The following is a 14637-nucleotide window of genomic DNA, read 5'->3' as shown; positions in this document are numbered from 1 at the left end:
TAAATGACCCAAAACTAAATAAAAAGATTAACATAATAAACATATTATTTAATGTATAAAAATATTCCTTAACAGAATAAAAAATAAATACTATGTAAAACAAATTGTGATTTTTTTGCTTGTATTAAAATGCTTAACAAAATCTACATATTTTGTAAAATTATAAAAATAAATATTATAAAATACATAATATTTATTATTATAATTCTTAAAATCTGGAAAAATTGTAAAAAAATCTTTTTAAAAAAAATTCAAAATGTATATAAATAATGCTGTGTTAAAATATTTTCTTCATTTAAATATATTGTTTAAAAATTTAATATTAATAATGTGTATATTAATATTAATAGAAAAATATTATGTATAACCAATATTTATGACAATATAAAAATTGTATATTTTTTGTGAACATATTTTACTTTTTTTATAATTTCAAACAAAACTTACATGTACATGAAAGATGTTTTTTTAATAAAATAAAGTATTTCAATCAAAATTTAAATTTGAAAATTAACTATAAAATAATTTAACAAATATAATACTAATTTTTTTGTTTATTTTTTGTCATGTTAATAAAAAAATTACAAATTGCAACTATACACAAATTGTATGAAATGTATTTATTCTCATAAACTATGGACTATTCCCACTCCAGTCTACATTCATTTGAGGTAAGTGCTGGACACTAATTAAGTATAATTTACTATTCCCACTCCAGTCTACATTAATTAGGGGTAGGTGCTGGACACTAATTAAATATAATTTACTATTCCCCCTGCAGTCTACATTAATTTGAGGTAAGTGCTGGACACTAATTAAAAATAATTTACTATTCCCACTCCACACTACATTAATTTGGGGTAGGTGCTGGACACTAATTAAATATAATTTACTATTCCCATTCCAGTCTACATTAATTTGGGGTAGGTGCTGGACACTAATTAAATATAATTTACTATTCACACTCCATTGTATATTAATTTGGGGTAGGTGCTGGACACTAATTAAATATAATATACTATTCCCACTCCAGTCTACATTAATTTGGGGTAGATGCTGGACACTAATTAAATATAATTTACTATTCCCACTCCAGTCTACATTAATTTGGGGTAGGTGCTCGACACTAATTAAATATAATTTACTATTCACACTCCAGTCTACATTAATTAGGGGTAGGTGCTGGACACTAATTAAATATAATTTACTATTCCCACTCCAGTCTACATTAATTTGGGGTAGGTGCTGGACACTAATTAAAAAGAATTTACTATTCCCACTCCAGTCTACATTAATTTGGGGTAGGTGCTGGACTCTAAATAAATATAATTTACTATTCCCACTCCAATCAACATTAATTTGGGGTAGGTGCTGGCCAAAAATAAAATATAAATAATAATACCAAATACATTTTTTTTTATAAAATTATATAATATACTAAAATAATATATTCCTTCTTTTTAATAACACATTTTTTTTTTACAATTTTTACATTTTTTATCAAAAACTTTTTGTTAATTTAAAAAACATTTTGTTTTACCTATAATATAGACACAACCCTTAACCACTATAAACATTACAAGTCAATCCTAAATAAATAAAAAAACTCTAATGTAAAACATTTAAATATTTTTTTTTCTTATTTCAAATTTTTAATTATTGAAAATGTTACTATAGTATGTACTTTTTACAAACAAACACAACCCTTATACACTATAAACACGACAACTCAATCCTAAATTTTAAATACATATTTATCAAATAAAAAAAAATTAAAAAAAATATTTTTATTGAAATATTTTCTAAAAATGTTTACTTTTTCCAAAAATAAACAACCCTTATCCACTATAAACACTACAACTCTTATCATAATTTTTATTAATTTTATAAAAAATATTTTTTTATTTAATTTTTTTACATTTTTTGAAAAATTTTAAAAATTTAAATATAATTTTTTTTAAACACTCCCCACCCTTACACTATAAACACGACAACTCAATCCTAAATTAAAAAAACATTTATCAAATTTTAAGAATTATTATTTTTTTGGTAAATAAATTTATTTTTTCTTAATAATTTAACTTTTTTGAAAAAAGGCAACCCTTATCCACTATAAACACTACAACTCAATCATTTTTATCTTTAATTTTTAAAAACTTTTTTTGTTTTTAATTTTTTTTTAAATGTTGAATTTTTTTAATAAATGAAATATACATATTTAAAACACTCCCCACCCTTATCCCCTATAAACCCAACATCCTGCTCCTTAAATATTTACTAAAATAGTAAATAAGAAATATATAGATTTATTACAAAAATTTCTATTTTAAATTAATTTAATTATAAAAAAAATTATACATTTTTAAAACACTTCCCACCCTTATCCCCTATAAACCCAACATCCCGCTCCTAAAATTATATATGATTTTTAAACAAACATGAACCAATTAATTTTTATAAACACATTAAAATTATAAATTTTGATTACAAACAAAATATATTAACATAATTAAACACATTACTAAAAACTACACATTATCGATATTTTAACACAACGATATTTTGTCATTCTATATTTTTACTTTCAATATTAAAACACACATACTACAAACGATATTTTGGTACTCGAAATTAAATATTTCGATATATATTACCATCGATATTAAAACATCGATATTCTGTCACATCGATATTTAAATTTCGATATTATGTCGACTTACCGATGAGTGCAAGTATTTCCGTGCATTCTATTGGGAAAGACAAAACATTTAGAAGGGTGATTTGCAAAATAGGCAAGCGTGAATTCTAAGGGCACATTAGGATGGCAGGCGGGGTAGCGGAAATCGGGTCCGCCCTCCTAAAGGGCGGGGGTCCCGACAGTGCCATTAGGATGCGCCCGCCACAGTGGCGGGCGCATTCCTCAATTTAACAGTGTGGCGGGCGGTGCTCACTGCACCGTCCGCCAAAATGTTACAAAACAAAAGCAGCCTTTGCACAATCGAAGAGGCAGGCACCGCGCGGTGCCTGCCTCTTCGATTATTCAAAGGCAGGGGGGTACCACTGGTAACCCCCTTCTGCCACCCCCCTTTGGCCTTCACTCTGGGGGCCCACCGCGGGCCCCAGAGTGAACACCGCATGCCTTTCAGTGGGGGCATTGCCGCCACGGAAAGGCATTGAAAGAAGCCCATAGTAATATGGCGGGCGGTGTCTAACAGACACCGCCTCCATGTTACTCGTTTTCCGCCCCGGCCGCAAGGCGACTGGGGCGGAAAACAGGCGGGTGGTGTTTTTCACTGCCGCCTTCCCCTCCGCCATCCTAATATGGCGGGGGGGGGGTTTGGGCTAGCGATGTCGGGCGGTTTGCCTCGCCAGGCCGGCGGTGGCCACCGCCAGCCTGGCGGAGGTAAACCGCCCGACATCATAATGGACCCCTAAGTGTGGCTGCTGGGGCTGATGGATCAATAAGTTTCAGTGGTGGACACGGTGGGAGCCCTAACGTAATCACAGAGAGTACTAGAAAAGGATAATTAACTGAGACTGCAGGATTGAGAACCACCAGTGTGTGTCATAAGTAACTAATTCTAGATGAGACATGAGGACCAGGGTTGAACGCAAACAGTCTTCACTGGTCAACAGTGAGGGCACCTCGTCTTTGATACATAAACAGAAACCTTACCAAGGATGGGGTAGTTTTCATGCATCGAGATTAAATCTATATCTGTGATATCGTCTCTTTTCTACAATTGAAATTCTCATTCTCTTTGTGACTAAGTTCACGTAACTGCTGGTATCAAATTGACCCCAAGTGGAGATGCATCTTACTAATTCCCCATGGAAGACGCCATGTTTGGTCAGCTGATTTGCTTTGCTGTTTCTCACTTACCCGGCCCTCTTTATCTGAAAATTACTTTTTGTCTTTCTCTAGTGTACATGTTTTTTCCAGTAAGTAGTATCAAACTGCCAAGCTCCAAGGGTTTCTTGTTGGCTCGAAATATACCTCTCAGTTTTCACCTGGATAAGAATTTCACAAACCCATTTCACACACACCTGGATTGGCTGCAATGGTTTGGTTAGCTGACATTAACCTGAGAAATAACCATTAACTCAGAGCTCTATCTGCATCTCTGGCTAATGTTATAGCCATCAAAGGGTGTAAAATAGTCATCTACTCATATAATTTTAATAGTAGCAATTTTTATAGGCCTGGCCGGATTTTGTGGAAAAACTCTGTGATGTTCTGTGGAGTTCTGCCAGTGGTGGAATCTGTTAAGTTGTGCTGGTCGCACTGATTTTAAGTGCCATGAGCGCAAAGTGCACTATGCGTCATACTAGAGGGCGCTGCTGCTTTCTACTACTCGAGTAGACATTCTACTTGAGCTGCAGCGTCCTCAACACAAGTGACAGATTTCTCAACACTAGCAGTCTCAACCTGCTGCGACCGCCTACATTGAGAAAACTCGCCCGGAGGAGGTCTAGAGTGCGATTTTTTCTCACAAGCACTTGCCAACTTTACATTGCCGAGCCGCTCTAGAGAAAAAAACTGCGCTCCGCATCACTTCGTGGAGTTTTTTGGAACTCCACGCTCTGCTTGGAGTGCCGAGTGGGCAAAACTCCGCGAGATCCGCTGGCTGAGCGGAATTCTTCACCCAACCCTACAATTATTTTATTTCACTTTCAGCTCTCTGAATATGGTGCAAGAACTCATGGAAGGCATTGTGTAGGGAACGAGGAATGGGCACATTTTAAAGAAAAGACAATCAGGCACATGCATCATTCTTTGAATTTGCGATTCCTGATTTGCGATTTTTAAGGAATCGCAAATAAGAAATTGCGAAAAATTTAAGAATCGCTAAAAATCGCAGAATTATTTGCGATTTCTGGCTTTTGCGATTTCGCAATTAGCGATTTCGCAATTAGTGAAATCGCAATTTCCGGAGTCGCACATTGGTGCATCTTGATGACATCAGAACCAGGAAGTGAGCACTCCAAGCCTCACTTTCAGTGCAGAGGCTCAGGGAGAGGAGGGAGCTGGCTCTCGGAGCAGAACAGGAGTGGGAGAGAGATATTGCAAACACCTGGCAACCAACTGAAAATGGAAGCTGCACAAACAGCAGAGGACAGCCAAACAGGCAGGAAAAGAAAATTAAAATTTTCAGAGAAAGAAATAGAAACACTCATTGAGGGAGTAGTCCACAGCCATGATAAGCTGTTTGGCAAAGCTTCATTGAAAGTACCAGAGCAGGAGAAACGGAAAATATGGATTCGGATCCAGAACAGATGCAATTGGGGTGACACACCGCACCAATGAAGAGCTAAAAAAGCGATGGTACGATCTGCGCAGTCGGGCTAAGGTGCGCATTGCAGACCGGCTGAAGGAGGCAAATAAAACAGGAGGGGGAACACCAACAGACACTGGAAACACTCCCCTGTAGGACTTGGTGGAATCCACAATCCAGCCTGAAGCTGTTATTGGTGTGACTCAGCTGGACACCTCAGGAACTTCACACACATCTGAAGGTAAGAGGAATTCATGTTGCCATTGTCCCAATTACTTAAGTCACAACCTGAGCTCTGCACAGCATAAGTGCACACTGTAAAGCATTAACTACATTTTTTATCAAAAAGGGAAGTGCATTATGGGAGATGTAGGAAGGGTAAGCAGTTACATTGACAACCACACACATATGCAAAAAAACGAATATAAATAGTGTAGCTGATGTTCAAATTAATGACAAATTGAATAATTGTCAACTGTGACATAACCTCACAAGCATGAATTAATGCTGTTTTGCACAGTTTAACCTCACAGATGCAGAACGTGTTGAGGCTGGGGATAGTGAGGTCCAGGAACTGCAGCACTCCAGCGAATCTGAACACGAGGACACACCAGCTCTGCCAACTAAACAGTCACATGTACCAAATTCACGTAGGGCACCTGTCCCAACACTTGTTCCCATGGCATCAGATGATGAGGCCAATGCAACACCTGACGGCAGCCTTCGCCAAAGTACCACCATCACAACTCCACCAACACAGATCTGCAGAGGCAATCTCAGAGTGCGACGGAGAAGACGTAGAGCACGCAGAACACAGCAGGCAGAGCAGACAAATGAGGTCTGGGGTGGCCGGGAGGGACAGATGCTTCGTACACATCGCCTTCAGAGCAAGAACACACGATTAGTGAAGATGGAGATTGCAAAGATGGCAGACAACATAGGAGTACTGTCCAGTAGTGTGCAGGAACTGACCAGGGTCATGCAGGAGGGACATGCATCTCAAAATAGACAGCATCGGCAACTTATGCAGCACCTCAAATTGTATGTGAAATCAAACAATAGGCTGGCCACTACAACTGCACTGCTGGCACGTAGGTCCGTGACCATGCAAACCCAAATGTGTCATTGGAGCGGAGATGTAGCCAAAGCACTAGACCAGGTGACCAATGCTGTTGAGATGATGAATGCATCCACTAGTGCAGGCAACATGTCTGCGCAGGAAGAGAGTAGTGAGTGTGCCTCAAGCATGGGCAGTACAATAATGCCAGTTGCCACTGCAGTGAGATGCAACAAACGTACCGGCACTCCCTCCACTCCCAACGTGAGGCATGAAGATGCTGCCACTGTCAGGCGTCTGGGTGTTCGTAGGAGAAAGCGCTAGGCTCCCATGTACAATGATTTTCAAAGATGGTGACGTAACCATTGTTACAATGTGACCTTATTACTGACTTTCAAGTATTCGTTCCTTTTCATCTATACATGTTTATTACCAAGACTCTTGTGCCACTAGTTACATTGAAAGTGTGCTTGAACACCCTGGTCATTATTTCCTTACATAAATCTTACTTTTCTTGCAAAATACTGTTTTTGTGTCATCATTACTCACCTTAGAAGTAATTTTGTGTGATCTCCAATCTTCTCCTGCGCCCTTCCACAGCGCCTGATCCTTGTAGGGCACGGTGGTGTTGCATTTGCTGGTTCCCATCCTCCGAGTCGCTGTCAGACAGCTCCATTTCCAAACCTCCCTTTGTCGCAATGTTGTGCAGCATGGCACGTGCTGCCACTATCTTGCAGCATTGTTCAGGGTTGTATTTCAGTGCTCCACCGGTCTTATGAAGGCATCTGCATTGGCTCTTCAGCAGCCCAAATGTGCGCTCTATGACGTTCCTGGTTGATATATGTGCTGCATTGTACCTTTGTTGGGTGGCAGTTGTAGGATTGAGGTAAGGTGTCATGAGGTATTTCCGCAAGGCGTATGCGCTGTCACCTACATGCGAGGAAGCAAAGGGTGTTAGTGGTTGTTTGACATTGACATACGTACAATGAATGTGTTGATCTATTGCACATATTTTCCTAGCAGATGTCCCTCTCCAAATTCTCCCCTTGCAAGACGGGTGTGAATGCCACTTTGCCTGAATATATATGAATCATGTGCACTGCCGGGAAATTGCGCCACAATGTCTGTTATGATGTTTTTGGCATTACACACAACCTGAATATTGAGGGAATGATAACATTTCCTATTCCTATACAAATATTCCTGTGCTGCAGGGGGACATATTGCCACATGGGTGCAATCAACACAACCCAAAACATGTGTGAAGCCGGCAATCTGGTAAAACTCCTACTTAGTCTTGGCAATGTCATGGGCTGTGGTAGGGAAATTGATATGTGAGCCTATCCGGACCATCATGGCATCAAGGAAAGCTTTAAATATTCTTGACATTGCGCTTTACAACACACCTCCTGCTACTGCGATTACACCCTGAAAACTGCCTGACGCCAGTAGATGTAGGCAACATAAAACCTGTACATGCGTTGGGATGGCATTGGTCCTACGAGTCTGTCGTTGCAGGATGGGGTCCAATTCATTGATGAGATCATGGATCATTGCAGCATTAAGCCTATACTTATCGTATATCTCGTCCTCATGCTGTCCTAGCAAAGTTATGCGGACTCTGAAGATGCGCTCATTGATTCGCCTCGGTATCTGTCGCGCAGCCTGCAGCCTCATCCTCCTCGCCATCAGGTACAGCTCTGCCGTTGGGACTTCTGGTAGCTCATTGTGGGTGTGTTTAAATCAGTTTCAGTTGATTTGCAGCTGTGTGAAATTTGCACTCATGATTACCACCCGGTTGTGTTCCTTCTTATTTTGTGATTGCAATTTTGCGAGTTCCAAAGAAATCGCTATTTGCGATTTTTTCTGCATTTCATTTGCGATTCTTTATTTGCAATTCTCTATTAGAGTCGCAAATAAAGATTCGCAAATGTTTTCTCAGGATTATTTTGCGATTCTTTAATTTTGCGAAAAAATACAGTTTTTCGCAAAAATAATGGTGATGCATTGCTACACTGTAATTTTCGATCGCAAATGCCATTTTTTTGCAATTCGCAAATTTTGCGATTCCTTAAATTGATGCATGTGCCTGAATGAGACAGCGTTATAGGCAACAGATGTTATTGCTATACCTCACAGCAGAAGTAAAGAGCGAACTAAAAACATGGAGACATTGCTATGCAAAGGACCACAACTCCATTGTAACAACTTCTTTATTGCTGCTCACAGCCTCTCACACTCTCAGATAAGTCTTGCTCTCTGTAATTTTAGTAACCTGTTTTTCTGACTTGACCCTGTCCTGTTCCAATATACCCCTTCTACTCCTTATATGTCCATTCCTGTGGGGCACTGTACTGTAGTTCCCCTTTTGTTAGCCTCATGCCTAATAGTACTGTGCTCACTCTTTCGTCGAGAGGCACATTCTTCTGGTGTGAGGGGCTTCCAGTAAACTCTGCCAATTTCTTCTCTTTTTCTTGCACCGTTTTCCTATGCCCTCTGGGACTTCCGGTATGCTCTGTCCTTTGCTATTGCCTAAGGCTAATATTCTGGTCATGCACAACCTTGCTACCCATGTTTTTATTGAAACAAAAGGAAAGGGTAAAAGCAGCCTTTCCTTTCCTGTGACATATTGATGAAAAGTTTTCAAAACATCTAACACAACATTTGCACCAGTAAAGTCACTGCAGGAATTCAAAATATTCTCAGATCATTCCTCTAACCTACATGGACACTCCAGATAACATGTCTATGTTCTGATTTATTTCTGCCACGTCAAAGTGCAACATCCTGGGACGCCAACCGAAGCTGACGTCTCTGTACATTACATGTTGGTATTTCCTTCCTTTTCAGTTGCAAATGAGTATTTGAATATCTGAGTTATAGTCCCCCGGAATGGATTGGGTCCTTTATTTAACTTTATGACTACATGAATACACTGATCGACAAACTGGAAAACAAATTATAGTTTGGATGATTATTAAGCACGTTTGACACACAGAGTATGGTTGTTAAAAAAGGCAAACTGTAGATTTTATGAGCAGGTTTTTTGAACTCACATCTGTGTGGTGGGAGACAGATATCATTGTTTGGCTAGAGATGCTCTTTCCAGACATATATTCTGATTGGTGTAAATAATTCGCATATGAAGTGGTCAACTGAAGGTTAACTTGGTTATTCCTTCCAGGCCTCTACTGTGGCAGCTTTGAGGCTTTTGTCTCTGCCGGGTCTCGTGGCTTGGTGGACTAATGCATCCACTGCAGGGGCCTGTGTTTGACCTCATGTTCACAGGTCCAAACCCTAGTGGGTCCACTCACCCTTTGAACCTTCTGAGGTGGATAAAATGAGTACCGTTGGGCAACATTACATGTTTGTTATTCAGCACCAAGATGCCCTTCTGGGTGAGCGTGTGCTTTACAAATACAAATGTTATGTTATTGTGCTGCTTTGTGGTGGATTTGTGTACGATGTTTCTCAGTGGCTTTTACCATTTGCTGTCCATAGTTCTGAAATTGCTTGACGAAGGATTTCAGTCTAAGGTACCATAAGGCTTATTATCAAGTTGCAACGAGAAGTATCCCTGGAAGCTAAAATCTGAATTGGCCCCATTTAACATTCCTTATAAGGAAAAAGAGGCAATGGTCATATATAAGGTTTGCTGTGGTGATGGTCGAGGCACATGATTCCAAAATTAAGGAGTAACGAGGGAGCTACATCATAATGGGCAAAATAGAGAAGTGAGATTTGGTTGGTTTTCCAGGGATAGAGGAGACATCGTCTCACTTGCATGCTTCAAGGAGATTCATCTAAGTCAAGAATAGGTTGTCTGTGTGTGCAACAAGAACAGTTCCCCAGCTTGAGCATAGACAGCTGTACTGAGTTTCAGTTACTTACTAAAGAATACTTGGACATTGCAATGATGCTGGAGAAAAAAAGCACCTATGTATTGTATATTATAGTAGCATATGTATAGCACCAACATGTATTTTCAGATGAGCAGCACACTACCCCTTGGGGGAGTGTGTGGTTGGCAGGTGTTGGGAGTGTTGTATTTTGTGTGATCTTATGTGGGAAGCATTTGTGTTGTGCTTGGGTGACCAGAGATGTGCTCTTCCCTTGTCTTGGAACTTGTAATTAGGCTCCAGGTGATGAAAGGAGACTTACTTTGCTTCTGTTGTTTCAGCTAAGATGGGAGCATGAAGAGCAGTCCGCTCCCACTTTTCCAAAGTTTCTGAAGGTCAGCAGAGACAAAAGCCTCTCACTGCGTGGCCAGGAGCTAAAGAAGGCCTGCACTGAGAGCGAGAAGGGATGGCAAAGGCAGGGAGGAGGACATATAACTGATTCCTGACTGATGCTGCTTCAAAGGAGATACACAAAAAACAACAGTGTGTGGGATGCTATGCACCTGTGCCCTCTAAGGGTACTCCCATACCCAAGGGAATATTGGGATGACGTGATCCTCTAAAGCCTCTTCCTCAAGGATTCTGGCCAGCATTCTCAGGGGGAGCCCAATCAATGGTAGCACCAGTCCCAAATCTAGGCTTTCATTTTGATATCAGTTTAACCCATTGCTGAATAGTCAAGTCAATCACTTATCTGCCATCTGTTTTCCTTTATGCACCTTCAATGGAAATCCTTCCCTTACTTTCTGTACCGGATTGCACAATGGTGGTTCAGGAGCCAATGTTGAGTTGTTTGGATTATTATAATTCACTAGTCTTAGTGTCTATGTCACTAGAGCCAAGTAGCCTACTTGGCTATAAGCGTGCTTTACAAAATCATTAACATAGCATATTCCTTTGATCACATGGGGCGGCTGAAACTCCTCCAATAAATGCTAATGCTGCTGCGAGACGTGCACTACCATGTTTGCGTCTTTCATCCGCATCGTTGGCATGGAACACACTTTTTTGGCTTCCTGTTTCCAAAGGAGTGATCTTTAAGTTTCGGTTTTGTTCATCGTGCCCTCCATGATCGGGTCCTCGTTACCTTCAAAGGAGATTTTACCAATATTACTGGACCCTTAAGCTGAGGTCCTCCCGTGTTCTCCGTGTTGTGACTCTGGAGTTCTGTTTCTAGGACGGGTGGCTGTGCTTTTTTTCAGTAAAAGCAACCGAGCAGTGGCATTGCCTGTCTTCATTGTGGATGTTCCAGCAGCTATTAGCTTTTCATAAAGCGATGAAAACTTTTTTTTTAGTGTTAAACATTGAGGGGCAGATTTACCAGCCCCTTGCGACGCTTTTGTGATGCAGCGGCGGCGTAAACAATGCGCCACTAGGTGACATATTTACAACGTGACACATCTAGTTAGATGCGTCACATTGTAAAGCCCTGCACTACATTATACCTGCGTCAGGTATAATGTATGCAGGGTGGGCGTTCCGTTGCAAGAAAGCCCCGTAAAAGTGACGCAAATGAAATCCACAAGATTTCACTAAGTCACTTTTAAGTCTCCGCTGCGTCAAATCCTTACGCCTGCTCGAAGCAGGCGTAAGGAGTGACGCAGAATATTAGGTATAGTGCACCCCTGAGCATTGCTGGAGTTGCGTCACAACTCTAGCACTGTGTCACCCTTACGCCAACAGATGCATCACGCATCTGTCTATCCTTGCCCCATGGTGCACCACATTGTGAATGCGGTGCATCCATGGTGGCGCAAGGGTTTTTTTGAGTCACGCACAATAACTGGCGCGTCCCTGCTAATATGCAGGATGCGCCAGTTATTGTAAATGTGCCCCTAGTAGTGCATTTACTGTGCAAGGTATGTAGTGCCAAAGGAGGAGTAGAAACCCCGCTAAGTTATCAGCCTTTCAAAAAAAGAATCATCAATTAAGTAAACCAAAGTGGGAGACATTTTACATTAAAAAATACATTTAGCAGGTACTTGATAGAAAGTCTGAAAATGTCAACTTGGGATCAAATATTTGCTCTGTATTAACTAGGAAGTTTTCCTTAATTGGACACCTTACTCAAGGAATTTGCCTTACAAGATCTGTATTTTCTCACCTCATTTCACCACGATTCAAACAATTCCAATACACCATAACCAATTAGATAGGTTTTTGTTATGGAGCCAGTCTGGATTTCCCAGCTAAAACTTGTCAAGGCAGACAGTTTAGTTGTCAGATTTCTCACAATTAAAAAAAACAATTTACAAAAGAATGCAAACAAAACATTTTTGTCATTGCTCTTATGATCTCAAGAGCTTGTTATTCCCATTATAAGTGCAGGTTGGAGAAGCAGACCAACAGAACAGACTCAAAAGCAGCAAGGTCAGGGTTCCCATTCCTTAAGAATAGGGAAATTCCTTCATGTCCACTATGTGAGTTCTTAACTTTGGATCTTCTGCCCAATGTACTTTTGAACTGAGGACGATCAGCTGAAACACCTCCTGCATGACACTATCCTGTTTACATTTTCTTCTTTTTCCAGGACCGGATCCTTCTTTTCTACTTCACACAGTCTTTGCCTTCTCTCCTCCAGTGCCTTCACCTCTTTCAGAAGCTCTTGTTGCTTGAATTTTAAGTCAGCCCTGAGTCTGCGAACGTCCAATATTTGGTCTTCCAGTAGCTGATTATTCGATTAGACACAGTGGACCTTCTTGCACATTACAATACAAAATTTCATAACCTCAAGAATAGACTCACTGTCTTGAGTGTTGTTCTCAATTTCTTTTTGTATTGCATTGGAAAACTGCTTCCTGTAAATACTCTGGGGCAGATTTACAAGAAAGTGGCGCATCTGTAAAGAGGCGTCACTTTCCCTGCACCACCCTGAGAAACCCTTGCGCCACCACGCGTGCGCTGTATTTACAATACGGCACACCATTGGATTGACAGATGCGTCAGAAATTCTGAGACATCTGTTGGGGCAAAAGTCACGCATTGCTAGAGTTGTGTTGCAAGCACGACGCAACTCCAGCAATGCATTTTGAGGCCTATTCCCAGTACACTGTCTCACTCCTTACACCTGAGTGAAGCAGGTGCAAGCTTTTAGTGTAGTGGTGTCCTAGAAGTGACGCAGAGAAATCTTGTAGATTTAACTGCGTCATTTTTACAAGGCTTTCCTGCGTGAGAAGGCCCACCCTGCATACATTATACTTGACGCAGGTATATTGTGATGCAGGGCTTTACAACGTAACACATCTCCCTAGATGCATCACATTGTAATTTGGCTGCATTTTTTACGCCGCATCTCCCTAGATGCATCACGTTGTAATTTGACTGCATTTTTACGCAGCGTCACAAAAGTGACGCAACGGTGGGTCAAAAGTGTCGCAAGGGGCTTGTAAACCTGCCCCATTGCATTTTCTAGCTTGGGATCTATTAAATCTAAACTTACATTCATCGAGCGATCTATACTTTCCTTTTCTCTGCTTCGTGCCCCGTGGTTCGTTGCCACGTCAATCAACTGCTGTTTCATTTGTCTCTCTGGCCAAGCAATTTCTGTAACTGTTTGAGAAACACCCGTTTTTTCTTTGTTAGTATGGCAAGGATGGTTAAGTGTGCTATGCATCAATTCCAAACTTGCATGTTCCAGCTTCTGAAATGGTCCCAGATATCAGTCCCCGTCTCTTTCGGCTGCTTTCCCTTTTAGGAACTCATGTTTGCAATAACCAGATATTCTTCTTCTTTGCTGTGGGCGAAGCGCTTAAGTGAGGCAGGCCTGGGCTATCTGGCGACAAGGCGTTGAAAACTTGTCATTATAATCACAAACCCTTGTTTGTTTTGTGATACCATTCTACGTCAGCACCAGGACACCTTTTGTGCATCAGTCATGCTCTATAAATATCATTTACATTACATCACACATGACGCAGGCAGTTATGTTTAGCTCATTTAGCCTCCTGAACAGGCAAATACTTGTCCTGCGACTGGAGTCCCTGCTGACCTGATGCCCCTCCCAAACTAGCCTTCAAAGTCCCAGGGACCAGGGGGGTGCAAGGTGTACACAAAGCATGCATCATGCACCAAAGGCAATGTCATGTATCCCATAGGTCTTTGATCCAGGGTCCGCACTACCACTTTGTTGCATTTTATTTGTAGATTCTACACTTACTTGTAATACCTACTCTCTTGCCACCTCGTTCACTTGTAACCAGTAAGTGACTTGTACCAATTGTCATCCTGAAATGGTTGGGTAAACTTTGTTAAGTGAACTCTGTCCATTGTTACCCTACAACATCAACTGAGTGTGCATTGCTCTTGCCACCATGCATCCATTTAGTGAACTGTGATTTCTGAGAGAAATGTGCCTATTGGGACCCTATATTCAATGATTATATTTTGTTTCGTCTTCCTGCATCTA

General features: G+C 40.6%; 1 pseudogene; it reads right to left on the bottom strand.

Annotated features, from left to right (window-relative positions):
• Positions 1 to 12619: 12619 nt before the first annotated feature.
• Positions 12620 to 13934, bottom strand: LOC144824328 (centromere protein H-like; annotated as a pseudogene).
• Between the last annotated feature and the right edge of the window lie 703 nt (positions 13935 to 14637).

This window comes from Lissotriton helveticus, chromosome 3_1 (assembly GCF_964261635.1).
Source record: "Lissotriton helveticus chromosome 3_1, aLisHel1.1, whole genome shotgun sequence".
Lineage (NCBI taxonomy): Eukaryota > Metazoa > Chordata > Amphibia > Caudata > Salamandridae > Lissotriton > Lissotriton helveticus.
The sequence above is the reverse complement of the archived record's forward strand: the minus strand, read 5'-3'. Positions and strand labels throughout refer to the sequence as shown.